This window comes from Alosa sapidissima, chromosome 5 (assembly GCF_018492685.1).
Source record: "Alosa sapidissima isolate fAloSap1 chromosome 5, fAloSap1.pri, whole genome shotgun sequence".
Taxonomy (NCBI): Eukaryota; Metazoa; Chordata; class Actinopteri; order Clupeiformes; family Clupeidae; genus Alosa; species Alosa sapidissima.
Window position 1 is genome coordinate 38,755,897 of NC_055961.1, and position 27,041 is coordinate 38,782,937.

The following is a 27,041-nucleotide window of genomic DNA, read 5'->3' on the forward strand; positions in this document are numbered from 1 at the left end:
ACCAGACACGGGAACACATCAGCTATCTTAGCATTGCACCGCAGAGTGACAGGATCCAGTGTTGGATTAAGAACCTTCATTGGGACCCAGCGATCTCCCCACATAGCTGTAACAAGCTTTCCCACAAGAATGTGCTTTGGAGCTGAGCGGGCAGAAGTAAGCTCAACAATGATGGTGCTACCAGGGGACACATGGACATCACTGGGTAGCCTACCCCACACCAGGTGTTCTTGGTTTGGGAGAAGTGTAACACTATGCACCAGCTTCACTGTTCCAACTTTGTCTTGCCCACCTGGGCCCTCCCACCGTGACACACAGCTCCAGGAAGCGCTCACATTCAGGGTCACTGCTTTTGGAGGAAATTAGCTCCCAGTATTCTTTCTTATTTCTCATGTTTTGTAGAACAGACTTGATCACATTAGTACCAATTATGAAATCATCTCTCTGGCCAGCAACAACTAGAGTGGGTACAATAAACTTAGACTCATACAATTCAATTTCAAGGTCATAGAAGCACTTCGGATACGTTTTTAAGCCACCACAACCCACAATCACCACATTCCCAGGGATTAACTGAGTATTGGGCAGCACACCAGCAGCCTGAAGTCTCTTCTCTGCCTCTTCACTAAGTGTACAAGACATGGAGCCAGAATCTAACATTCCTCTCAAAGTGACCTTGCCACTCACCAACACAGGTGCATAAAACAGCTCACTTAACCCTTCAAGTCTCAGCGAGCCAATGAGAATCTGCACCTGTCCCGCTTGCAAAAGTCGATTGTTATTACTGTAGATGGAAAGCAGATCTGGTTCTCTCATGATGCATTTCAGGGGCTGTCCATCTCCCAGCTGTTTTATATTTGAAAGACATAGACAGATGAGGGTCTGGGCAGTGAGTAACAAACATCATCACAACTTCAGCACTCACGTCCTCAACACATCTACCCCGCCTGCGGAGGCATTCATCGGCAACATCTATAGCCTTGTTCAGACGCACCCAGTAGTCTAGTGCACTCTCACCTTTTTTTGGAAGTGTGCTATAAAAGTCCGCCATGGGCATGTCAGAGTATGGGAGTTCACTAAAGTTCTGCTTCAGTATATCAACAACAGCTGCAGGATGGCTACAGGGGTTAATTTCTGGGTTGCTGCGTAGTGAAACCTTCACAATGTCCCTGGCTTTTCCCATCAGTCTGCTTGCTATCACATCATACATTTCAGCAGTACTATATTTGCGTCGGCGAATGTAAGCCTGCATCAAATCCTCCCATTCATGGACAGTGCATGTGTCAGTACGGTCACCTCTGAAGAATGGGGGTGGTTTAATATCTGATTGGACAACCACGTTCAGCCTTGAGGCATCCAGGCAGCCCCCTGAACTGTCTTTGGAGTATGTGCTGGGTCTGAATGAGTGGTAGGTATAGAGTGATGCATTGTATTATTAATGTCATGTGCTTGCTCTGCATGTCTATTGGTAGGATAGCCAACTGAATTTACCACCCTTTCTGGTGAGCTTCTAACAACGCGGGTAATGGGGGTGGAACATGCTACTGGATTCAGAACTGACTGGCCTACTCTCTGATAACAGTAGTGACTATACCAATATATGACTATACCAATATATGAAATAATACCATTCAAAACCACATGTAACTTGTGATGTAATATCACTAACTGAGAAGCATTGGCCTATTATTTCAAATGAAAATGCAGTAGAAAACCAGGCAAAATAAAATCAGTTAGATAATTAATTTCAATAGTAAAATAGAAGTAATATCTCAAAAGGAAAATACTGCAGGCTGAACAATGTTCAGAACACACAATACTAATCTAATCTTACGTCAATGACTCACGCACAGACCAGCGTATAAATTCGGCCACACACGTCACTGAACAGGAGGCGCGTCGGAGGAGGCTGTCATGCAGGAGGTAGCTAGCGGCTGTCGCTAACGGCGGTGGTAGTAACTTCTGCGTTGTGTTGATTATTAATAAAGATGACCCAAAACGAGCACGGGATACTGCTGAAGTTTTATTCTGCACACACGCACAGCAAAGCATACAGTACAGGGTGAGTTCGCCAATAGCTCCTGAAAAAGTTCACACGTATAACTTATTGCAGGTGCTAATGTGCCATCCCAGCTACCTAGCTAAACTACTGTACATAGCTGTAGGGCTATTTTTGGCATTTGGCTAGACGGAGGTATATATGTAAACAATGCATTTAAAAAGTAAATTCACAAAAATACCTCACAAATAATATACATTAACTGAATACAAACAATATAAAGTGAAGCAATCTTATGGATGACAATATTTAATAGAAATATTTGTAAGATTGCTTATGAGGCTGCAATCAGTCAACCTACCTCTCTCCATAAAGATATTAGACAGGAAAGAGGAAGGGGGGAGACAGGGGGGTCAAGACCAAGGGGGAGAGGAGGGGCTACTAGAGACCCTCAATACCAGTGTGTATTAAATTGAATAGATTTAAACTGTAACTAGATAACCTAGATATATTGTGCAATTATGTGATTCATACAGTAAGTATAAGGTCTAACCTGGTACACATAGTTCTGTAAGCTTTTCGGCTGTTCAGTCCAATAATAGTGTCTGTCTATGTAGAATTTGACTTCATTTTTGAAAGCTGAAATGAATATGAAATTTTCCCAATAACAAGAGCAGATTTATCATAAAGATACAATTTCTATTAAAGTCTGCATTTTCATAACAAAAATATAACATTCTTTTTTTGAAAAAAGTGACATTGCATTGCACGACCACAAAGCACCACACTTTTTCTAGTTCTACCCAAAAATCCTTGAGAAGCCTAAATACATCCATAAAATAAATTACGGTTTCAAGCGCACAGCCACAAAAGACACACGTCAGATATATCATCTCTGTATCTTTTCAGCAGAGAGTAGTGGGGTAAAATAAATGTTTATAAATGATTATCTTAAAGGTGCCATGTGTAATGTCCGCCAAAAAATCAATTCATACTTCACATTCCATAAAAGATGGGGGCAGTATGCAGTGGGCAGTGCTTCGACTTGGCCAGCTTCCCTCGCGGTCCGCGCGCGGGATCACGCGACTTTAATAGACTTTAATTACTAGCTTTTCCTATTATTGGGGGCCAAGCAGCGAAGCTGCGCGACAACCCATAGTGATTCTACCTTTTCTTATTAGTTAGGAGTCCGAGCAGCGTAGCTGCAGGACCCCTATTGTTTCTGTACCGTTCATTTTTGGCCAAAATTCTGTAAAAGTCATACTGCAGCCTAAACTGTAACTCCAAAACTCTTCAAATTTTCAGGTATGGTTACCAGTACCCCCCTCTGCCCATAACCCAAAATTTGGGGTACTGCACCCAAAGGTGGCGCTATTGGAAAAAAAAGTTAATTATGCTAATTTCTCCTTACCAGATTGACCTAGACTCAAAATTCTTTCATAATATTAATCTCTAAACTCAGATGCATCTTTTGGGCCCTGGTCTTATGGTCTAAAAATGTTTACTTTTGCCACAATTTCAGAGAAAAGCCAAACATCATAAAACGTTTCACAGGCTTCAAAAATAATCAAATCTTCACCAAAATTCTCACAGACAATGTTTAGACCAAGCCTCACAAAAGTTATCGCTCAGAATTTTGATATTTTGTTCCATTTCAGAGATTCAGAGAACAAGACAATTCTGATTTCATGATCAATATGCCTGCCTACCTCTACTGTGTCTACCAGCCTTTGAGTCACACGCATAAACTAGGCACCTCAGGTGCATAGACAATTCGTGTTCAAGTTCAAAAATAACATTAAAAGACGGTAAAGTCACAAAAAAGGACGTATCCCTCTGGTGCCGAAAACAGAAAGAAGAAAATGACAGAGGAGAAGAAAAACGAGCAAGATACAGGTATGTTTGCATGATTATTTACAGTATGTTTTGTGCTTGAGGTAGCTAGCTGTCATGATCTAATCCATCACCAGAGCTAAATCCCCGCCATCAACAGAGAAATGTCTCCCATTAATATATATTTATCTAGGTGTATTTCAGATGTTAAGGATATTGGGATTGTTTTGGATGTTCAATCAAGCATGTACCCTAGCCATAGGTGGGCTTATGTTGTAAATTAAAAAGTTAGCTAGCTGAATGAAGTGGACATTAGCACTACAGCAGCTACATGAAAACGTAGCTGAAGGCAAATTTACCACAGAGGGATTGTTTCTGATTTCGCACCTGAAAGTGTTGATAGTTTATTACTGTTCTATAAGGTCACATAGTGGTAAGTCTGATAGCAACAGGAGGCTAAGCCCAGGCTCCCAGTCCCAACCCCAACCCACTGACTAGCGCGACTCTGGGCATTGGTAACGTTCCAGCTTCATAGGCAAAGATGGAACAGTACGTGCGCTCTGCTCTAAGATCTTTGGAGAGAGATGGTAGTGTTTGAGAAAATATACCATGTTGGGTGGGGAGACTTCTGTGATGGAAATAGACTTACATTTGATTAAGATAGTGGCAAGTGATACCCTAATATTTAGGCTGCAGTAGATCACCATGTTAAGCGTTCACCACTGCAATTAAGTATACTTTTGATCATGCCTCATTTGCCAATAGAATATGAATTCTATTGGCTTGTTGATGAGTGTAAGTAATGATAGCAAAATAAACTCATTCTGCTTGATCAAATATGCACTTATGCAATATTTTTTTTTTTTTTTTTTTCAGAGACACTGTTGAAGTACTTTGGAGCACATCTCTACCACTACCTAACTCTACCTCATCAAGTGTCTGCCTCCATGGCTGATGACACAGAAGGTGTGTCACGGCCCACAGACTCAGGACAGGGAGGTAGAGTTCAAACAAGATAGTTTATTTACAAAGGAAAACCAGGAAATGGGTTGTCAAACCCAGGTCGGGATCGAACAGAAGTTCCACTGGAAACAGTAGGCCAAGGAGGGTCCAAAACACAGAGGATCAGCAAACTTAATGGAAGAAGTCCCAAAACACAGAAGATCGACTTCACTACAGTAGATCCAAATCCGGAGGTGACTCGTAGGGTCGGACCAGGAGGACGCTGGAACAGGCGAGGGGAATCCAGGAGGAGTATTCCTTGTGAGTCAGGCTGGTGGATAGCACCTTGGTGTCATCACTGACGAGGCCAGACAAAGACTGAGGGGAGACTGGGGTTTAAGTAGGGAGTGAGGCTGATTGGGAACAGGTGCAGGTCATTGCTAAACTGGGGAGTGTGAACGAGTGAGGGGAGCTTCAGGAGAGTGAGCAGTGGGTGTGGCTGGAACCGAACCTGGTGTGACTGACATTACCCCCCTCTCCAGGGGCCGCATCCAAGAACGAGGGGGCCCGACGCCGAGGTCGCCCTCGGCCACGAGGGGCTGGTCAACTGGGATGCGTGCGATGGAACTCGGTGAGCATGGAGGGGTCTAGGACGTCGTCACGGCTGACCCAGGAGCGATCTTCAGGGCCGTAGCCCTCCCAGTCGACCAGATACTCCAGTCGACCTCTGCGGCGCCGGGAGTTGAGGATGTCCTTAACGGCATAGATGGGACCCTCGTCCAGGAGGAGCGGCAAGGGGGGTTCCACTGCAGCACCAGGTTCTGTGGAGGAAGGAGAGTGAGGTGAATGGTAAGGCTTTAGAAGTGACACATGGAAGGTGGGGTGGATCTTGTAGTCAGGGGGAAGCTGGAGGCGGTATGTGACTGGGTTTATCTGGTGAGTGATGGTGAAGGGACCAATGTATTTGGGACTTAGCTTTTTGCTGGGCAGCCTCATCCGGATGTCCCGGGTGGAGAGCCAGACCTTTTGTCCAACCGTGTACCCCGGTGTGGAGGACTGTCGGGCATCGGCATGGTGACTCTGGCGGCGAATGGCTCGCTGGAGGTGGCTGTGAGTGTCGCCCCAGACCTTCTCACTCACGGAACCAAGTGTCCACCGCTGGGACATCAGAGGGTTCCCCTGATCAGGGGAACAGTGGTGGTTGGTGACCGAGTATGCACTGAAAAGGGGTCAGGCCGGTGGAGGGCTGGCGTAGAGAGTTCTGTGCATACTCGGCCCAGGGTAGGTAACGGCTCCAGGTGTTCTGGTGACCATGGCAATAGGTCCGTAGGAAGCGACTGATTTCTTGGATCCTTCGCTCTGTCTGACCGTTGGTTTGGGGGTGGTATCCCGAAGACTCACCGTCACCCCCATCAGCCGGAGGAAGGCCCGCCAGAATCGTGAAATGAATTGTGGTCCCCTATCCGACACTACATCTTCAGGGATTCCAAAGTTCCTGAAGACGTGCGTGAACAGTGCTTCAGCAGTCTCTGCGGCCGTGGGGAGACCCTTCAGTTTGCAGGCCTTGGAAAATCGGTCCACAATGACAAGGATGCAGGTGTGGCCCTCAGACAGCGGGAGATCGGTGGCGAAGTCGACTCCGAGATGTGACCATGGTCTCTTTGGAATAGGCAGAGGCAGCAGCTTCCCTGCAGGCAGATGACGAGGGGTTTTGGCCATGGCGCAGTCCACACAACCAGCTACGTACGTCTCTCACCATGCCGGGCCACCAGTACCGCTCCTGAGTAGTGAGATGGTGGCCATGATCCCAGGGTGTCCGGTGCCGGGTGAGCAGTGTGCCATGGTGAGGTGGGTTCGGAGGCTACGAGGCACGTAGGTGCGATTGTCTGGCTTGTTAGGTGGCACAGGCTCAGTCTCCATAGCTGCGGCGATCTGATCATCGAAGGTCCACTGGATGGGACTCACCACCACGCCAGCTGGTAGGATAGGCTCAGGCTGTTCCGGGTTGTCCTCAGGGTGATAGATGTGAGACAGGGCATCAGCTCGACAGTTACGTGAGCCTGGCCGGTAACTGATAGTAAAGGTAAACCGTGTAAAGAAAAGGGACCACCTGGCTTGACGAGGGTTGAGTCGTTTTGCTTCGTGGAGGTACTGGAGATTCTTGTGATCCGTCAAGACCAAAAACAGGTGACTGGCTCCCTCCAGCCAGTGACGCCACTCCTCCAGGGCTAACTTGATGGCAAGCAACTCTGTTACCGATGTCATAGTTGCACTCTGCAGGGCTCAGCTTCCTGGAGAAGTAGGCACACGGATGAAGACGAGAAGGGTTACCTTGGTATTGGGACAACACAGCTCCGACGCCCGTGGTGGAAGCGTCGACCTCGACGACAAACTCCTTGTTGGGGTCAGGATGACGGAGGACAGGGGCTGAGGTGAAGGCCTTCTGGAGTTCCCGAAATGCCTGGGAAGCCTCTGAGCTCCAGGCAAGGGTCTTCGATTTTCCTCGGAGCAGAGTAGTTAGGGGAGCAGTGATCTGGCTATAGTTCCGGATGAATCTCCGGTAAAAGTTGGCAAAGCCCAGAAAGCGCTGAAGTTCCTTTATAGAGTGTGGAGCTGCCCAGGAAAGTACAGCCTGGACCTTCCCGTCATCCATGCTAACTCCCTGGGAGCATATGTTGTAGCCCAGGAACTGGACGGTGGGTTGGTGGAAGGTACACTTCTCTGCTTTGAGAAAGAGCTGGAATTCACGCAATCGAGACAGGACCAAGGAGACGTGCTGGATGTGGTCATTGAGATTAGGGGAATAGATCAGGAGGTCATCAATGTAGATAATAACAAATTTATTAAGGTAATCTTGAAATATTTCATTCATGAAACCCTGGAACACGGATGGTGAGTTTGACAACCCATATGGCATCACGAGATACTCGTAATGACCAGTAGGGGTGAAGAAGGCTGTCTCCCCACGGCGAATGCGTGCCAAGTTGTAGGCACTTCGGAGGTCAAGTTTGGAGAACAGCGTAGCTCCACGCAGCTGTTCCAGAGCTGCGGGGACAAGAGGCAGGGGGTAACGGAATTTGACAGTGATTTTATTGAGGGCACGGTAGTCGATACACGGTCTAAGACCTCCATCCTTCTTGGCCACAAAGAAGAATGAAGAGGCAGCTGGAGACTTGGAAGGCCGGATATACCCCAGCTTGAGGGCTTCATCGACATAAGCCTTCATTGCTTCCTGTTCCGGCAAGGACAATGGGTAGACCTTCCCCCGAGGCAGAGGGTGCCCGGGTAGCAGGTCTATTGCACAGTCCCAGGGTCGATGTGGAGGTAGCTGGGCTGCTCGTTGTGGACAGAAGACATCACTGAAGGAGGCGTATGCTGGCAGGATGGTGACCAGACGACTCTGCTCTGGACTTTCAATGGATGTGGCGTTCACCGGGAAATTTGGGCGTTGGCTGTGAGAACGTGGGAGTTGTGGGAAACCGGAAACTTGACAGTTCTTGCTCCACTGCTGGAGATTGTAGGTGAATGCTGAATCAGCCATGGGCGCCCCAGGATTACCTCTGCAGTTGACTCTTCAAGTATGAAGAATGTGATGGATTCCACATGTAGGCTTACCACCCGCATATCTAGGTTCTGTGTTTGATATTGAACCCGCTTGCGGGCCAGGGGCTTCCCTACTATGGAGTGGACGTGGAAGGCAGGGATGCAGTGAATCCGCAGGAGTTGGAGGCGTTGGCAGAGGGAGCCCGAGATGAAATTCCCTGCGGAGCCTGAGTCAATGACAGCAGAAGCCATGTAGGAGGACATAGAATCAGCAAGGATGACAGGTGTGACTAAAGGCTTTAGATGAACACTGGGAGTACGGACGGCACTCACCATTGGTCGAGGCGGGCGTGTGGGGCATCGGGCGATGATGTGGCCTGAGTTACCACAATATAGGCACAACCCCGGAGTCAGACGTCTGCGTCTCTCTGATGGAGTGAGCCGCATGGTGTCCACCTGCATTGGTTCTGCGGCGGCCCCTGCTGCCTCTTCCCCGGCACAGGGAACTTGGACTGGTGAAGAGGTGGAATGGAGTTTGCGGATGCAATTCTCTCTGCGATGTGCAACACGAATGGCAAGCTGGATGAATCTCTCCAAGCCTATGGCATCATGGGACGACAGTTGGAGGCGTAGAGTGGGTTCTAACCCCTGTCGGAACGCAGTGAGGAGGGCTGCTTCATTCCAGCCGCTGGCAGTGGCAAGGGTACGGAAGCGGAGGGTGTAATCTGAAATGGACCTTCGTCCCTGCCTCAGGGCATGCAGCTCCGCTTGGATGGAAGAGTCTCCCTCAGGAAGGTCAAACACATGTTTGAAATGGGCCACAAAGGCATCCACAGACTCGGTGATGGGTCCAGCTACACGCCAGATGCCTTCAGCCCATTGTAGAGCACGTCCAGAGAGTAGGGAGATGATGTATGCAATGCGGGATCGCTCTGTAGGGAACCTGTGGGGTTGCATCTTTAGGGTCAGGGAGCATTGCAGGAGGAAGCCTTTGCACGCCTCTGGTGATCCAGAATAGGCTGTAGGATTAACCACGAGACTGGACGGGTTCAACGGCAGAGGAGGTGCTGGCGCTGGAATTGCCGCTGTCGCGGTAGTCAGTGCCCGGCGAAGCTCATTAACCAGTTCCTGGAAGTCTGTCGCCAGGTTGATTGGATCTAGGCTCCATTGCCTGGTCTGGCCTTCGGTCACGGCCCACAGACTCAGGACAGGGAGGTAGAAAACCAGGAAATGGGTTGTCAAACCCAGGTCGGGATCGAACAGAAGTTCCACTGGAAACAGTAGGCCAAGGAGGGTCCAAAACACAGGATCAGCAAACTTAACGGAAGAAGTCCCAAAACACAGAAGATCGACTTAACTACAGTAGATCCAAATCCGGAGGTGACTCGTGGGGTCGGACCAGGAGGACGCTGGAACAGGCGAGGGGAATCCAGGAGGAGTCTTCCTTGTGAGTCAGGTTGGTGGATAGCATCTTGGTGTCATCACTGACGAGGCCAGACAAAGACTGAGGGGAGACTGGGGTTTAAGTAGGGAGTGAGGCTGATTGGGAACAGGTGCAGGTCATTAGTAAACTGGGGAGTGTGAACGAGTGAGGGGAGCTTCAGGAGAGTGAGCAGTGGGTGTGGCTGGAACCGAACCTGGTGTGACTGTGACATGGTGAGGTTTTCTTGATGGCAAATGGTTACATAGTATGACACATATTCATATGACATGACACATTTAACATAGTTTTTGTTTTATTTATTTATGTATTTATTTAATCATTGCAAGTTCGTCCACTGCAGAGTTGCAGATACAGTACCTGAAAGCCAGGAACGAAGTAGGAATAAGTATCTATTTTTTGGGACATTTTATTTTTGATTATTAATGTTTGTCTATTTTGGTTTTATTTTGTAGTTGAAGATTGCTCATTTAATGCACATTTGCGGATTTGTTCTGCAAATCTGTTGAAAAACAAGTCATTAAACGGATGTACTTGTTTACAACAAATACATACTGGACTCCGACACAGCTGTAGCCTATAATTATTTGTTATTCTTATAATATTTGTCATTTCTTATACATATTTAGTCGGCTCTTCCACTTGACAGAACAACTCTGTATCGGGTAAGGATGTCACGCATGAAACAATGCTGCAGAAATACGAAAATACGACTTTGAGTTTAGTAGGCTATAATTTTCAGTTCCTGTTTATCTATTGCACGATGGGTAATAATTTAAAGGAATCGTGTTGCAGTCTTGTAAATAGTGACCCTGCAAGATCCCTAGTCATTGCAAAATCATATTCTGTGACTTAAAACCTCTACTACTTGTCTTTCGATGTGAGAGGGTCTGAGACTGTAGTCTTTCAAAAATATTTTCCAAATCTTTGCAAATCTTTCCAAAATCTGTCAGTGTAAGGAGGGCTTTAGTTAAGTAACTTGGTTAGCATTATTATCTTTGTTAACATAGTTAGCATAACTGCTAGCAAACATTAGAGCCATTCCAACTGTCAGTTATCGTCACTATCTACCTAAATAATTTAACCATTTAAACCAGGGATGTCAAAGTCAAATACATTAGAGAGACAAAAAAAACAAATTTGCTACAAGCGGGCCCACCTACATGAACCCATCCCCACTCCCCATCAAATTATCATAATGATATCACAATTATTATTATTTTTATACTATATTGCTATACATGCACTTCAAAACAGTCAATGTTTAAAGTGCTAAGATTGTTCACAAAAGTTTGTGAAAACATGCACATCAGCGTAGGCTACTGCTTTACTAATGTAAAATATAATTAGGCCTACAATAGTTTTATTGTTTTTGCATTGTTGCATGCTTGCATGAGAAATACTTCTCAAAACAACAGCAGTTATATGGGTGCCGTTGTTTTGGGATGTTTCCCTCATGCAAGCATCATACACTGATAGAATATTTATATGCTATTTAATTACATTTAATTTGAATGCCTGAATGTAAGGATTCAGGAAACACAATACCAGCTTTTGTGAATGGTAAATGGCGGATCAGATCATGCGTAAATCACTGATCTGGAGATCTTTAACTATCTTTAACTAAGACTAATTAATAGCTTTTGAAAAGGCCTATGTACAACTGTTGTATGATGGGTAGTTGTCATGTAAGTCACATACTATAATCTTATTATTGTTGCGGTTACGGATTGGAAACGTTGGAGAGTTACATTGCGGTTACGTAGAGAACCTTTAACTTGCGTCATTGCCGAGCTATACGTATGTGTGAATAAAATGGGCAGCAAAATGCATTTCTGTGAAACTTACTTGAAGTAACTACCGGTAACTATTGGGCCGTCTATCAATATATTTTCTTAAATTTAAAGCCACTCTTGTAATACTATGATGTGTAGGCCTATCTTTATTTTTTTCAAAATTATATACAGTATACATTTCTAAAATACATCATATCTAATATCAGCTGATTACATTTCTCATAAACTGTAAAATTTAGCTTGCCCATACATTTGGAAATCCATTGGCACAAATGTCAAACAAATCAATTTCAGAGAAAACAACAGTGGACATGTTTATTAGTGTGTAAGTATTTTACAAAGTTTGTTGCATCTTGTAAAGATATTCATTAAGAGAAGTCAAGTTTCAGTGCAAGAGGCAAATGTATTTTTACACTGTACTGCACTGGCAAAAAATAACTAGCTGTTGTAGGATTGTCATGGCACCACTCACCAAGAACCTCATCTCTCTCTCCTTTGCATTAATAACAACTAATCTTTTACAGTCTTGTAATACAGCCAGCCAAGTTCAATTGCGTAGCCTAACTCTTGGATGCGTAATGGAGTCCATCATTTTCCACCACATAGGTCTAGTGATGACAGGGTGATGTTTGTCTTCTACCAGAAGTAGAGGATTTTTTGTACTTCTAGAAGTAGCCATCCCCAACATCAATGCTAGTGAATATCAAAATCTGTATTACCTTAATTGCATTAATAAATTTGAATGTTATGTTAGGTGGTGGTTAGGTAGCATGTTTGGATGTTAGAAACGTTTATTGTGTTTTAAGGCTAATTTATGTGTCTACATCAAATCGACAGCATAGCCCCACATAACCCTGTCGCCATGTACCCCCTCCAAGCCCTACGCCGCTGCCTGCCTGATGTGCACATCCAAGAAACTGTAACTTCGCATTGAGTCAACGCAACCGCAAGGACTGTGATTGGTCAACTCGCCCTGTGTGTTCATAGCTGACGGTTTCAAGCAACCTACTGTGGGTAGTAGCAACATGTTAGTTCGCTGACATAAGCTTTGCAAATTAACTCAAACATGTTTTACTATACCAATTGTAAAGTGTCTATTGTCATTGTCAATTTGAGGCTATTTGCGTGGTGTCTGCCAGCCAGTTTATGTTATGTTAGGTGTCATGAGCTCTCTCTCTGCCTGGTAACACACGCTGATTGAATCCCATTCTGTGCCACTTGGCTGCCTGCTCTATACTGTCTGATTACCTCCACCTGTTCCTACTCTGCTCTGCCTAACTTACACTTGTGTGTGTGTGTGTGTGTGTGTGTGTGTCCCAGGACTTCCCGGATCATCCAGCTCCTGCCATCGCTGCTCGGCTACTGGGGGAACACACACACACACACAGACTCTTGGAACTCCCGAAACCCCCAACCCTTAAATAAACTTTCTAACGTGACTCTTTTGTGGTCCTCGTCCTGTTTGGTGTCTGACATTAGCAAGCGAACTGCCCACAGACTTATTTTTTGGCTACAATAATTCTAAATTCAATTCAAATTCAATTCAAATGTTTGTTTGTCACATACATTATACAGGTAGCATATAAATGCAGTGAAATGCTTGTTCCACTGACTCCAAGACTGTGCAAAGGATGTGTGTATAATATATATATATATATATATATATATATATATATACGAACAAAGAAAGTGCAAAGTGTTTAGGCTATGCTGGTGCTCCTGCTACAATCCTAATTTAGAATCCTGATGGCCTGGGGATAGAAACTTTTCCGATAATAACTAGGTTATTGGTATATACTGTGTTTATTTCTCGGTAACTTTGACAAAATTTGCATGGAGTCGACAAAGAAGCATAAATTAGCCATATATATCATGAAACATATAATCAGAATATAACGTTTGCCCTTCAATTATACCAACTTCATCAGTCAGTTGAGACACAACTTCTCAAGAAAGTCACAACAGTTGATAAAATCAAAATTTCCCATTCATAAATGTGGTCTCATTCATGTTTAATTACCACCACCAACTCAAAGCATACCTATTGGCTTAGAAATCCTAATTTACATTTACATAGCGCCGCGTCGACTCGTCGTGTACGTGCGGCATGTTAAAAATCCGGTGGCCAGCAGGGACATATGCGAAATACTCTCAGTCTTTGGCGTCTGCATGCATAGAAAAAAACATTAGCTTGGATTCATCTGCAGAATTTCCCGACATTCAGCAATGTAAGTTACGAGCCCATTTTCTCCAAGTCATATGTCTTCCTATTTTCCAACGAAATAAAGAGAAAAATAACTTTGTTTGTGATCTGTCACTGGCTCACTTGATCTCTAGTTTCTAGACCCAGAGACAGTTGACAGCCTAACCTAACATAGTTTTAGGACTAGTAGACTACCACAAAGTTGCTGAACTTGTGTTATTTCAGGTTAGTTTGCAACAATATACAAGATTAACCAAAGTCCTTAGCTGCTACCTAGCTCAACACAACATGAAACTTTGATCGAAGTATCATGTCTCATGGCGCTTTACAGAGATAATCAAGGAACACTATGGGCGCAGCAGCACCTGAAAATAGTCCCCGTAGGCTAACTTCCAGCAACAAGGTTGAGCTGCAGCAGACGAATTGGTTAGTGACTGGATTATTACGCCTGAATGAGAGTATAGTTCCATGTCAAATCAGCCTAGAAAATCACCACGTTTCATTTTCCGTTGGTCTTATTACACTTTCTAACTTGAGAGGAGACACAAGCTTTAAATAGGAAAATTACCGGAAATCTTAGTCACTTTTAAACGTGATGCTAGCAGGCGAGATGCTATTGGTCTAATCCGATTCAATGATATATGCTAGGCTGGAGCTAAAAATGGAACGGCTGGATGAACTGGAGAAAGGTAAAAATCAAGTGTTTAACTCAAGGACAGTAGGAAAAAGAGTGAAATTCTCTAAATGGTGGAATATCCCTTTAAACAATCAGAGAAGGCCCATGAGTAACAGGGGCGAGGAAGAACTCCCTAGAATTGGAGATACAGTACATGTAGGAAGAAACCTTGAGCAGATCCACGACTCAAGGGCCTGACCTATCAGCCTAGGGTCAGTACAGAACAGTAATGTCTCTTTACATGATAAATGAATAAGTTAGTTACCAGTAGGTGTAGAGAAAAGAACATTGTGTTTTAAGGCACCTGAGGTGTATGTTACAAAGAGGTAAGGTTACATATCCAGTATGATAATGCATGAATCTTATTTAGTGTCAGAAAGTTCAAATTGTCCAGTGTAGGAATAAATTGTCCAAGGGGATTAGGAGCTGAGGCTGACTATCCTGTAAGTTACGGCCGCTTGTCTATGCGCCGCTAAAACAATGAAACACAAATACAAGGGCAAGTTGCAGCACTCTGTGGTAGGCTTAAACACAGGCGGCAGAAAGGTCCGACGTCGTGAAGACAAACCAGCAGCGGTCACACAGCAGCACGGCAGCAGTTCCCCATCCTGCTGTTAACTACCTACAGTTTTCAGCAAGTTCGCACTGCAGAGGGCAAAATCATGTTTGAGCATTAAATAAGCCATACTATAGTTTATTAACATATTTAATGGGAACATGATTACAGTTAACATGTAATAAACTCGGAAATTCTAATCAAAACACAACCATGTTTTTATTGCTAACATAGTGAGTCACTCATGGTCTTTAATGCATTTCATCACAATAACAAATTGCACAGATAACCTTTAACTCAGAATATATCCTACAGTACATATGAACTTAGATAGCGGGAATAAGCCTAATGCAGAACTGCATCTACCATCAGCAATAACCGTCAAGTAAAAAACATTGTACTTCTAGTAACACTGGATTTGGTATGTGTGCTTGCCTCCATACTAGAGCTTGATAATGTGCTCTTCTAATATGCCATTGAGCAGCATCACTTGTTGGTGGTAGAGCCTTCGATCCTCGACATCTAGAAAACAGAGTGGCTCTGGCATAGTGTTGTCACGATACCAAAATTATGACTTTGATACAATACCTGCCATAAATATCTTGATAGTCGATACTGAAGCGATATCCAAATCCTAAAATATCTGGAAAAGAAAGGACGCAGGCCTCCTCCAAGTGTATTGAGTCATTTGTGTTGAATTTGGTGCACTTTTGGTCAATTCTGGGTTTCAAACTTCTAAACTTCCTACATAATTATTATTTTTGTAGTCAGTAAAATAGTAGTTTGTGTGTGATTAAGTCCTTTATTGTTTGTTATAGCTCATTTATATTGTGTGATGTTTTGGCAATAAATTACCTTTAAATAGCCAAAGTAGGCTAGATCAAGGTCAGTGTTCAAATTACTGCATGCAAATCACTTAATGCTATGCAAAAGAGCCTACTCTTTAGGCCATCTGATGTAGGCTACCCTAGGCCTTCCTGTGTTTATGGGATTTCTTTGACAGTTGCAAAGGGAAAAAAGTGAAGATAGTCTTCTTTGCTCCCAGTATAATTTAATAAGTACGTTTCAACCACTCTTTGGGTCTTAATCAGATAGGCCTACACCATTATTACATTACATTACATTTGGCTGACGCAAAATGACTAAAACGACTAAAAACATGGTAACAGTTAAGTTTTAAAGCAATTCTCTCAACAATTTTAGGACAATTTAAAAACGGTAGAGTACAGTAAGAATAAGTGCATCAGTGAGTGCTGTTTTTAAACAGTTGAGTGTCAGTTCAGGACGGGTGGTAAGTGCTAGGATCAGCAAGACTTGTGTGGTGCTATGAGAGGATATGTTCTCTAAAGAGCTGGGTCTTCAGGAGTTTTTTGAAAATGGAGAGGGATGACCCTGCCCTTGTAGGAACTGGCAGTGTGTTCCACCAACGAGGAACAACAGATGAGAAAAGTTTGAATTATAAAGGACATCTAGTCTAAATTTGTTGCAAATAATGCAATCTCCATAGCACTCTTCAGCAACCATCAAACATGCACACTTCCATTTTTTTGCATGGCTGAAATTTGAATGATAGGAAATAGCACCAGTGAGATGTTTTAACTAGGCAAGCACAGTCGCCTTTACAGAAAAAAAAAATACAGTGTAAATCCTCTGTAAAGACTGACAACTGTTCATAATAGTTAGTGACAAAATACTTTCTACAGAAAAATGAGCAGTCACCTACTATTCTATCAATTTATTATCAAGGAATCTATTTTGCTTCTAAACGTCATACTGAATTTTAGCTATTATTTCAATTTATATTTTAATTTTAGCTTATTTTCATTTGCTACTTGAGGGTCATTGGGGTAATTCCTGTCCTGTCCCACAACATATCTGATACATAAAGAGTATATTAATGCCTTAGTTTTTGCAATTCCTATGATATCTGATGGCAAAACCAAAAAGTATGTGAATTATGCTAATTATACTAATTAGCAAGCTTAAAACTCAAAATTGAGCTTGGTAAATATTGGTAATTGGTAATATTTGAATTCAGCACCCTCAAATTGTGTGAAATAACCCCTTTACCGACTTTTCCTCAAATTTGCCAACAGGACTTTTTCTAAACGTTTGTTAGCTATCTGCTCTCCCTCTAACAGAGACTTCATTTGGATTGCATCCATTGTTACGTCCCTTCATCAAGCCAGTCACGCACCTTGTTAAGTTAGTCCTACTGTGGGTACCTGATCTGCACGGGTTACCAGATCTGCATGATTACGTCACAAAATACATAAAATACATTCTGATTGGTCTATTAGCCGTTGCACTTCCAGAATTTCATTGGTCAGAATGTTGTTTGCTGTTCGATAATTCGCCTGAGCTTATTGTTTTCTGTTGAAGGACCCAACGTACAGGAAGGAACGCAAGTGTCTTTGAAATATTGAACTAGCCGTCAAGCCGCCCAATCACCGATAGGCCTACCTACCGTTTTTGTAATATAAACAAATAAAACATTTGTTGCAGTATTAAATTGCAAACTTCTAGCTTGTCAATCCTTGAAATACAGAACTACCAGCTAGCCACCAAACATCGATGTACTGTCTTATAGGAACGTATTTCCATCCTCTTAGTGTAAACTATGTCAATTAATAGCTAGCCATCAAACATCGATGTACGTACTTCCAACCTCTTAAGTGTGTCACTTGATATTCATTTCTATACAAACCAAGACAGCGGATTCCTAAAGAAACACAAGCACCCACACCATAGGTGTTTTTAAATTAGCTATATACCAATATGGGCACAACCATCCTACCTGACATGAGGTTAAAACGAGACCCTCAATATATCGGACATTAAAATTTCTGTAATATTATTTTAACCCGTTAACCCTTGACAAAACCAAATCAGACTAAATAAATTGACGAGATATACATGTGTGAATAAAATGGGCAGCAAATTAAATTCATTTCTGTGAATCTTACTTTAAGTACCTTTAGTTTAAATCAATGTTTTCTTAAGTTTAAACACGGCACTCTTGTAATACTATGATGTCTAGGCTACCTTTGTTTGCTTCTAATTACATATACATTTCTAAAATACATAATTTCTAATATCAGCTGATTACACACACATAAACTGTAAAATGTAGCTTGTCCATACATTTGGAAATCCATTACCACAAATGTCAAACAAATCAATGCCAGAGAAAACAACAGTGGACATGTTTATTAGTGTGTAAAGTGTTTCACAATGTGTGTTGCATCTTGTAGAGATATTCATTGAGAAATCAAGTTTCAGTGTCCATGTCTGGTCGGTGCCAGTCCAAAGGTAGATCACTGTCTCACTGTCCATTGAGGCCTGTCAACCTGTGAAAATAAAACCAACAAACAATCAGTGTTTTAAACCGGTTTTAAAAACTGTGGAAGAACTTTAGCTTAAAGATCTATAAATACTGAGAGTCTGAAATAAGGTTTTTGTCTTTCTCTTTAGTAGTTTATTAATCTCTGCGCAAAGAGGTCTCATAACAGTGTTTCCTCTATGTTTATTTCAGCATGGCGGCCCGCCAGGGTTTAATTAATACCGCCATGGTACCAGAATCAGGGCAGACGCACAATGTAGCTGCAGTTGCTGTTTAAATAATCCTGCCGACGTATCCTCCCCTGCTGGCTGCCGCTCACATTGCAATTTAACAAGTAGCCTAAAACTAGTCAGAGGTTATTATGGCCTGTCTAGTTTCACTTCACATATTATATAATGTGTTGATGTAACCTTAACATTAACTTTCTTCTCAGTGTCCGGAAGCATATGCTAAATGCCCTCCGCTGGCTGCTGAAAATTGCAGTTTAACAATAAACAGCAATTCTAATCTTTGAGGTAGGCTACCTGTCTAGTTTTATTCCATAAATATATTGTTTTTATAGACGTTAGTGGCATGCGCCATCAAGAGCTTCCATGTGCTACCCATGTTTGTCAACATCGCAAAAACTAAAATGTTCGCACAACTTGGTGGAAAGGTGTAGCACAAGCTAAGGAAAACCCATTCATTTCTGAAGCTGATCGTATTGAAACTGAGTAGGCTATTTCCCATATCGTAGCCTATTAGCTCGCTCGCAACAGCAAAAATGAAACTGGAGAGTGGATGTCTCCGCGAAGACACCGCTGTTACATTAGATGCGCGCTGTTACATTAGATACAATCGCGAATCGATGCAATAAAAAAGCAACGACTGGTATACTACAGTAACAAAGGTAAATTGCAAAACTTGGCCGCTTGGGGCGCTGCCGCCACTGTTAAGAAAAAAGTGGAAACACTGCATAAGCATCAGGCAATCAGGATACAGAGACAAAGTCTGTGCACAAAAGAGACAATCAGTTGTTTCTCACACAGATATTTATACCTTACATCGTATCATAATATCATTGCATCATTACACCTTCTCTGCACACACGAAAATAAGGACCCGTAGAACTTTGGGAAATCCCATTCAAGTCAATGGAGCGTTCTACTTGCAAATAATAATAACTTTTACAAAATCTGCATGGAGTCGACAAAGAAGCATAAATCAGCCTTTAGGAATACTCTTACTAGGGTCTCTTGTTCATATTATAAAACATATATTCAGAACATTATCTTTGCCTAGTGAGTTGAGATTGTCACGAGCCCTCTCACTCCACCGGGTTACCACCTTAATTGGTTTCCATTATCTTCCACTCTGCTCACCACTCTCTCTACTCAGCCTAACTAGCTCCACCTGTCCCTGCTCTGCTCTGCTCTAATTACTCTGCCAGCTGCGCTGCATTACCCACTACTGTACCTCTCCCAGTATTTAAAGCCCTGTCTTTCAGCTCTCCTTTGTCAGATCGTCTGCAAAGCTCACACCCGGAACCTGTTTGCTCGCGCTTCTGGCTCACTCTTGTTTTGTGACCCCAGACCTGCCTGAATCTTGGATACTCTTCTGCCCCAGAAAACCAGACCTGCTTTCTGCCGTAACGACTCCTGACTACTCTTCGATCCCGGTAACTCTGACCAGCCTTCTGCCTTGCTACTACGAATTTGGATTTCCCTTGAACTGTACTTCTGCCTTGTTTCATCCGCCCTGTTGTGTCTGTCCCCCCCCCCCCCCAGGACTTCCGGACCACCCACCACCGGCGTCATAGGACGCATCGCTGCCACTGGGGGGGACACAGACACAGCACATTGGACGGAACCCCTGTATCCCTGTTATTCCCAGTAACCCCTGGAGCCTTCACTCACTCCCTACTTCCCTTTTCCCTTAAGTTTAATAAACTTTCTGGTGTGATGCAATTGTGGTCCTCTGGTCGTCTGTCTGAACCGTGACAGAGATGACACTACTTCTTCAAGAAAGTCATCAGATAACTTAAAGTCAGTTTAAGAAGTTTTCACCTTTTCATCTTTAGTTCTGAGAGACTCAGCCTATCTTTGCTCTTTTTACTAGAGATGCTCCGCTCAGCATTTTTGGGGGGCGATCACCAAAATCATGATCTGCCGATTGCCGATCACAGAATGGCAGGGGAATGGGAATCTTTTATCTATAATCTAGCAGAATTTGCACCAATTGTACCAATGATTGCACCATAGTGCCGGTGCAGGTTGCGCATAGTGCCAAATGTAATGTAATAGTACATAAGGATGCAATGTGGATGCAATTCATTGTTATTAGATAAAATACATTTTTAAACAACTAACAAGTCGAAAAAAATCTTTCTGGGATCATAGGAGATAAGTGTCTTGCAATGTTAATTAATGATTTTAGTGAGCACTAGGGCCTACTGACAGACGTAACCAGTGTTGGGAAAGTTACTGATAATTAGTTAGTTACTTCCAAAAGTAATTGAATTACCTTACCAATTACTGTATATCAAAAGTAATTAGTTACTAGAGAAAGTAACCTTTGAGTTACTTTTAAGTCTGCTTTTAAAATGTCAATATGAACAGTACTGAAGTCACACACACACAATAAACCTAATTTTTAAACCTATTTATTGTAGTTTCAACGGGCCTTCAAATCAATAGCCTTGTGCATGAGTTCTCAAACTTTTTCCGAACACCAAACATTCTACAATGCATGAAGGCTTCCCTGACCGCTTATCCGTCTGGTCAATAGCCTCGCATTCACGCCACTTCAATCGGAGCATCACTACTTTTTACATCAAATTATGGTGCCAGTTAACCTCCATACTGCATGGGAACATGAAAGTAAGACCTGTATAGTTGAAAGCCCACTCACCACATCAAGGTGGGGTGTTAGTAGGACAAGACACCTGTCTCTGCCGGGAGTAATGCGGAGTGAATGCTGAAGGTGGTCTTTTTCGTTGAGGCCTGACGGACAACAAAGAACAAACAAAGAACAACAAAGGACAAAAAAAGTTAGGACAATCATTGACAAGGACATACAAACTTCACAAGGACATACATAGAAAAGCATGACCACTGCTGTGTATAACACATCGAACTAGAACAGGAAGTTTTCATGTGTTAATGTTTATGATTAAAATGTATTCGCTGACGCTTTTGGTCCTTGGTTAAAACATAATTCTCATAAATCTGTGTTTCAATTGGTTTCACCTAGCTCGAGTTACCAGGCAGCCACAGCGCTACAGTCTTGGGGCATGAACATGGGTGCTGTAGCTGCCTGGTAAAAATGTCTATGTGAAAATCGCAGAAATTCCCCTTTACTATTTTGGAAAATCATAGTGTTAATAATAGGGAAAAAATAAAAACAATATGCAAGTTACAAGGCAGCCACAGTGCTACAGTCTTGGGGGCATGAACATGGGGGCTCATAAGCATGCCCCCAAGAGTGTGGTGCTGTGGCTGCCTGGTACAGAGGTCTATGCGAAAATCAAGTGTTAATATTAGAAAGAAAAAAAATATATAGAAAACAAACTCTGAAGATATTGGTTATACTTACAACATAGCACACACACTCATGGTGGGTTCTCTATCACCGACACCAGGCGGCTAGTGATAGTTCGCATGTCGCACTTTGGATCCGTAATAGCCCTCCTGCAAGCGCAACAACAATGATTTCATAGGTCTACAACTGTAATTTTGACTCGATCGAGTGATGGCCACAGGAAAACCCATTTATAAGTCCTAATAGCTTGCCGCTTTACGCGCAAATGGTTGACCACAAACCAGAGGCAGGCTATTAATGAACCGTGGCGCTTAGCTATAAACTGAGGAAAAGGTTTATAAACACACATGTATTTACTTAAAAAACAAATAGGTCTACAACTGTAAGATTGACTCTGACTAAGAGTTGGAAAATCTATTCATAAATGTACGTTATGCACAGACACTGTTAGACTTACATTTCTTCTCCCGAAACAAGTGCGCTAGGGTAACATTACTTAAAGACCAAAGGACTGATTAACGTTGTTTTCATGAGGGGAAGTGACAGTTGTGTAACTTCAAAATGTTATCAAGCAATTGTTATGGTAAATTCAAGTAATTCATGTACTTACCTTGATCGATGGAGAGTTGTTGTTAGCTGGAGGGTGGTGATCTGCTGTTTCCCACAACAAATATTCAAGGTGATATCCAAGAGTCGGTAGCTTTTGGCTGAGGGTTGCTTTTGACAATGCAAGTGCTACTCTGAGAGCGGCAGGAAGACTTCTGCAGTATATCTATGAGTTACTTATATGATGTTCCACTAGCATATGAGCTAGTTTACAGTTGATTTCACTACTGTCAAACAGCAATGCAATAGCATTAGCTAAATAACTCGCAAATATGAGCTAGTTTACAGTTGATTCCACTACTGTCAAACAGCAATGCAATAGCATTAGCTAAACTAGATGTACCGCATAGCGGTACAAAATATGACCGCCGCTCAGTCCTGTACATCCGTTCCGCGAAAATAAATCACACTTCAATTTGTCTCCATATTTTACTCCATCCCCCACTCTTGAAACTTTTGTGTATGCTTGTTTGGCATGCCTGAGTGTGTGTGTGCGGCTGCACAGAAAGTAGCCTACTGGTGCTGAAAAGGTGAATAGATTGTAGAATAGCCAAAGAAGATGTAGCATTGTTATAAAACCTTTAAAATCTCTAAACAATCACAAGTAGGGCAGTTCATCACAGTTCATCCATTGCAACTGGATTGATGAAAGGTCACTTACACCTGTAGGCTACATTGTATTTGGGAAAAGCAAAAGGTATCAGCATAATGTTATTTATTTATTCATTTTTTATGTATTTTTAAACAAAAACATCTCTGTCAGTTCCATGCCGTTTTCAACAGCTATCAAAAACAAAGGTCATTTTTGGATGGATGGATTTTTTGTGAATGTTTCTTTAGTTCATGTAATACTTTATTGTCAATGCACAAATTAAGTAACAGTAGTCTGAAACGTTATTGTTAATGCACAAATTAAGTAACAGTAGCCTAGTCTGAAACGAAATGCTGTTTTACATCTAACCAGTGGTGCAAATAACTGACATGTCCAAATGGGCCTTGATTAAATGCGTCGCTAGACTGTTCATACACATTTTAACGGGCCAAAGTTGAAGAGCTTTTGTCCGTTATTGTTAGTGCAAATATAGGCTGATTCATGTTCCCTTGCATTGTTTAACTGAGGTCCATGGCTAGTCTGGCTTTCATCAGACCAAGCTCAATCTTTTAAGAAATCAAAAAATAAATAGCGGGCAGATCAGGCTGGGTTCACCCAGCCTAGTCCATAGGCACCCGATATTGTTTAATTTTCCGATTGAGATATACACGCTCTGGCTATTCTAAATGCAAAAATGCATCAGGGAGTTATGACAAAACGGTAACTAACAAACTAGATCCTAATAGAAAGCTGTTAGCTTCCCTAAGCTACAGGTAGGATTATAAGGTAGGCCTATTTACAGCATAAATTGTCAATAGGCTATGCTGGCGACACAAATAAAATCTCCTTTGGAAACCAATGGCTTACGCCTTACAGTATCAAGCGGACTTAAACTGTCATATCGTGGCGAAAAGTTGTAATAACATTCACGCAGCTCCATGAATCAAGGAAAGCGCGAATGAAGTAGCCACTTCTAAATGGGACCCACTACACAGTAGCTTAAGGTGTTTTGCTAAAGCAGCCATAATGAAATGAAGGTGTCATTGTTTGGATACTTCACACACACGTGCTTTTTAATTTCACAGACTACAACTACCAAGCTGTAATCAAAGCACATTGATTCCCCTCTCACACCCTGCACGCACTTAAAACAAAATAAACAGGCGCCTCAGTCTCACGCATGTATAGGCAAAACTGTATCAGACCGGTGTAACGTTGGTAAATCTTCCATTGCACAGAATGATTTTGTAGCACGTGCAATAAATGACAGTCGAAAGATACAAACAGTGCTGCTATACATTTGCTTGGTATAACCGCATTTATAGTTTTCTACAAATGCAATAAATCAAATGCCTCCATCACTCAACCAACGCTAACGGTAACATTACCTAGGTCCTTATTGATATTACAAGATTAACGTACCTGCAGTAAAAACCAAGCATGTCCGATAAACATCCTCAGATTTATTTCGGCTTCAAGAAGAAATGGGAATTACACTTCATGTGAACATCGTCCTATCCTTATTAGATGTTCGCTGCGGTAAATTACAGTCCTTGTATGAAGCGTCCATTGTTTTTTCCAACCCACTTTTAACTTCCAACAAAATTACGTCTCACTGCAACGATGCGCCATCTAGTGGACAAACGACTACTTCTCGCCAATACTGAAAATGCAGCCATGATGATGAATATTTATTTTGGCTTTCTTTTAATCCTACTGAATTTGTAATTATGTATCGGCCGTTCTAATACCAATAGTATGTGGGTGCCTGTGTGTGTGCATGTGTATATGTGTGCACCGCCATTTACAGGCCAATGAGTGTACAGTCACTAAATGTACACATAACCTAATTTTTTTAGACCCCCCCATGGATGAAATTCTACGAAACTTGGCATACCCCCGGAGAATGCCAGGTCAATCATACACATAAAATTTGGTGCAGTTCTGATGCAGTTTTGTGCTTAACTGAAGATAGGGGCGATTAAAGCAGAATAATATTGCATTTTCATTTTTTACCGGGGGGTGGGGGTGCAAATCACAAATGAGTGATTATGAGCCAGGTTGATGTGGGTCCTTGAGACCAACATACCATAAAAGATTCTTCATCCTCAGTGCCACGGTTCAGGTAGTTATTTAGGAAAAACTGTTTTTTTTTTTGCGGTTGGGGGGTTGGTGGTGGTCCCCGGGGACGAAATTAAATTTTTCCGTAAAAGTCTAGTGGGGCTACATACCCACCAAATTTCATGTACCCCGGTGGTTCGGTGTCCCGGGTATCAATGACCAAAAATTCAGGGAGTAGATGACGGGAAAAAATCTTGAATTGTGTGCATGTGTGCGTGTACAAATTTATGTTTATGTGTGTGGGTGTGTGTGTGTGTGTGTGTGTATGTGCGTGCTTGTGTGTTTGCCTGCGTATGTGTGTTTGTGCATGTGCATGCATGCGTACATATGTCTACTGTGTGAGTATGTGTCATACGTATGATTACTGTAAATGTATGTGTGTGCGTGTGTATCTGTTTATGCACATGTGTGCACATGGAATGGGTTAACATGACCCCTGGAGGCAAACATACGGAAAAAATTGGTTATCCTAGGCCCTACAGTTCTCAAGATATTCACAGAGAACTGTGTCTGCCCTACCCTCCTTTCGGGGGGTCCAGTCCAGTGGGGGGGGGGGGGGGCTACAGATCAAAACGAAGAATGACTGTTCCATGCTATCCATGTGGGGGTACATGCCCACCAAGTTTTGTGTACCCCGGTCTTTCAGTGTCCCGGGAATCCTTGTTGGTGTACGTCACTAAATGTACACATAAATTATTTTATTGTAAGGCCCCCCATGAACGAAAGTACACAAAACTTGGCATGCATTCGGAGGGTGTCATAATGATCCTACACTTTTAATTTCGTGCAGTTTTGACCTTGTCAGCCAGAGATATTGTGATGAAAACACCTAATTTTTTGCTTTTTAATTTTTAACTAGGTGGCGCTATACATGAAATAAGTGGTAATGGGATGGGTTGACATGCCCCCTTAAGACCAACATACATAAAAAAGGTGGACCTCCTAGGCCCTACGGTTCTCGAGATATTCACAGAAAACTGTCTCCGGCCACCTACAGGCCAGTTGGTGTATAGTAACATAAATGAATTTATTGTGTGGCCCCCCCATGAACGGAATTCCACAAAACTTGGCGTGCATACAGAGGGTGTCATAATGATCCTACACTTCCAATTTCGTGCAGTTTTGACTATGTTAGGTCACAGATACCTTCAATTACAACACCTCATTTTTACTTTTTTGTGTTTAACTAGGTGGCGCTATACATGAAATGAGTGGTTATGGAATGGGTTGACATGGCCCCTTGAGATCAACATACAAAAAAAAAAATGGTCCTCCTAAACCCTACGGTTTTCGAGATATTCACAGAAAACTGTCTGCCCTACCCTCCTTTCGGGGGGTCCAGTCCAGCGGGGGGGCTACAGATCAAAACGAAAAACGATGGTTCCATGCTATCCATGTGGGGTTACATGCCCACCAAGTTTCGTGTACCCCGGTCTTTCAGTGTCCCGGGAATCATTGACGGAAATGTGGGCATGCGAAAAAGAAAAAAAAAATAAAAAATCTGACTAAACCTATATGACCGCCGCTTCGCTGCGCGGCGGTCATAATAACTCGCAAATATGAGCTAGTTTACGGTTGATTTCACTACTGACAAACAGCAATACAGCGTTACACTTAAGAAACATAAAAATAGATCAAAGTAAAACCGAAGAGTTAGCTTATTTTCCCGCGATTACAGCAGGGTTAATCAGACCGCGTTGTTTTTGCAGCTGTAGGTGACGTCACACAAACCACACCTCTGTTGCTGTGAAAGGGTCCACTTTAAATATTAAAACTTTAACCTCAGGCATCGCTTGAGCAGCTACCCTTCAAACCCAGCCGAATTCTACTCTCGACTTTGGACGAATGGTGGCGACACATTATCTATTTAT

The 27,041-nt window shown here is 42.8% G+C and overlaps 1 long non-coding RNA gene across 1 annotated transcript; it reads right to left on the reverse strand.

The window, feature by feature from the left end:
- Positions 1-18,266: 18,266 nt before the first annotated feature.
- LOC121708653 lies at positions 18,267-22,516 on the reverse strand. The gene is made up of 3 exons (XR_006031729.1): positions 22,462-22,516; positions 21,222-21,313; positions 18,267-18,339 (listed from the first exon to the last, which is right to left on the reverse strand). It is a non-coding gene; the product is annotated as an uncharacterized LOC121708653 (long non-coding RNA).
- Between the last annotated feature and the right edge of the window lie 4,525 nt (positions 22,517-27,041).